The 2,074-nt window shown below is 44.8% G+C and overlaps 2 protein-coding genes across 2 annotated transcripts in view; both read right to left on the bottom strand.

Moving 5' to 3' along the window:
- PRR13 (proline rich 13) overlaps positions 1–2,074 on the bottom strand; it is a 15,279-nt gene that overhangs the window by 834 nt on the left and 12,371 nt on the right. The gene's annotated exons all lie outside the window — the stretch shown is intronic.
- The window catches only part of PCBP2 (poly(rC) binding protein 2), a 52,924-nt gene that overhangs the window by 38,686 nt on the left and 12,164 nt on the right, over positions 1–2,074 (bottom strand). The gene's annotated exons all lie outside the window — the stretch shown is intronic.

The following is a 2,074-nucleotide window of genomic DNA, read 5'->3' as shown; positions in this document are numbered from 1 at the left end:
CGGGCGGGAGAGGGCGCAGGCTGCGGCTGCTCCGGCTGCTGCCTCTGCTGGTCTGGGAGGGGGACGGGGCGGAGCGGCCTGCTTTCAACCCCGCGCACCCTTCGACCCCGGAAGCGCTAACCGCCCCGGGGGCCGGCGAGGCGATTGCGTCGTCCAAACCTTCCCCACGCAATGCAGACGGCCTCCCAAAAGCCTAGAGTGGCTCCTTGGACAGCGTAAGCACCAGCGAGACAACGGCTGCTAGCAAGCGGCGAACTGCGATAGAGAGGAAGCGTGGGGGCGGGAAGGAAACCAGTGGCCCCTAGTGGACTGACTGGAAAGTTCAGGCGTTAGTGCGGAGACGGAGCAGTCGCCATGGATCAAGAAGTGGAGAGTAGAGAAAAGGATGGGTGGAAAGAGAATAAGAAAGGATGAAGAAATCCTAGTGATCTACAGGGATACTCAAAAAAGAAAAGGAAAGAAAACTAACTTTCCACGTTTGAGGTGACCATTGTATCAACGCCTTACTCTTAAAAGGAAAGAATTAAGCATTTAACTTTCCTTTTAGGAAGAACTGTGTGTAGTTTATCTGTAACTGATAAGGGAAAGCTCTTTTTTAAAGAGTTCCATGAATAAATGTAGAAGGAATGAAAGAAATAGAAGGAATGGGAGTTGAAAAGTCACCATTCTGCAACCCAGAATGAAATAATTGATTCAGGCAAGTGTATCAATCATTAAAATTTTGAGAAAGGTTGTTAGGGAACAGGATATTATCATGACACCAAGTATCACCACACAAATTTGCAAATATTTTTCTTTTTTTTTTTTTAAGTAACTTCAAATGGGCCAGGGGTAGTGGTTGGGAGGCTGAGGCAGGCAGATCGCTTGAGCTCAGGAGTTTAAGATACCATCTCTACTAAAAATACAAAACTTCGCTGCTGTGGTGGCACACACCTGTGGTCCTAGCTATCTGGGAGGCTGAGGTGGAAGGATTACTTAAGCCCTGATGTTCTCGGCTACAGTGAGCCATGATGATGGCCACTGCACTGCAGCCTGTCTCAAAAATAACATTTTTTTTTTTTTTTTTTTGAGACGGAGTTTCGCTCTTGTTGCCCAGGCTGGAGTCCAATGGCATAATCTTGACTCACTGCAACCTCTACCTCCTGGGTTCAAGCGATTCTCCTGCCTCAGCCTACCGAGTAGCAAAAATAACAAGTTTTTTAAAAGCAACTTCAAATGGAGAGATCTAGCAGTTACCACCTTACCCAAGTACATAAACGATCAAACTGCATCACTCATAGTAGGACAACTTTGACACCGTGTGGTCCTTGGAAAAATGCAACAAGAAGTACACCACATCATCTATTAAATATTCTTGCCAAAAGTGCTTAATCTTAATCTAATCAAGCCATTAGATCTGATTTGCAATTTATAGGAAATTTGATACAACGCAAGGAGATATTTTGCAAATCCAGAACATTCCACAAGACAGCTAGCCAGTCTTGTCAAAAAAGCAATAGAATACAAAAAAAGAAAAAAATTGGCCGGGTGCGGTGACTCACACCTGTAATCCTAGCAATTTGGGAGGCCGAGGCACATGGATCACTTGAGGTCAGGAGTTCAAGACCAGCCCGACCAACATCTCTACTAAAAACGCAAAATTGGCCAGGTGTGGTGGCGCGTGCCTGTAATCCCAGTTACTCTGGAGGCTGAGGCAGAAAAATCACTTGAACCCAGGAGGCGGAGTTTATGGTAAGCAAAGATGGTGCCATTGCACTCCAGCCTGGACAACAAGAGCGAAACTCAGTCTCAAAAAAAAAAAGATTTAGTTGAACATGGTAGTATGCATCTGTATAGTCCCAGCTACTCAAGAGGCTAAGGTGAGAGGATCACTTGAGTCCAGGAATTCAAGGCTGCAGTGTGTTAAGATGGCACCACTGTACTCTAGTCTGGGTGACAGAGCAAGACCCATCTCTTAATTAGTAAATAAATGAAACAAAAGCAGGAATTTAAAAATGCTTAAGGCAATAACAACCAAATATAATATGTAGCTCTTGCTTGGATCCCGGGTTTTTTTCTTTTTTTTTTTTTTTTT

Source organism: Mandrillus leucophaeus, unplaced genomic scaffold, assembly GCF_000951045.1.
Source record: "Mandrillus leucophaeus isolate KB7577 unplaced genomic scaffold, Mleu.le_1.0 Scaffold414, whole genome shotgun sequence".
Taxonomy (NCBI): Eukaryota; Metazoa; Chordata; class Mammalia; order Primates; family Cercopithecidae; genus Mandrillus; species Mandrillus leucophaeus.
This window is presented reverse-complemented; position numbering and strand designations above follow the sequence as displayed.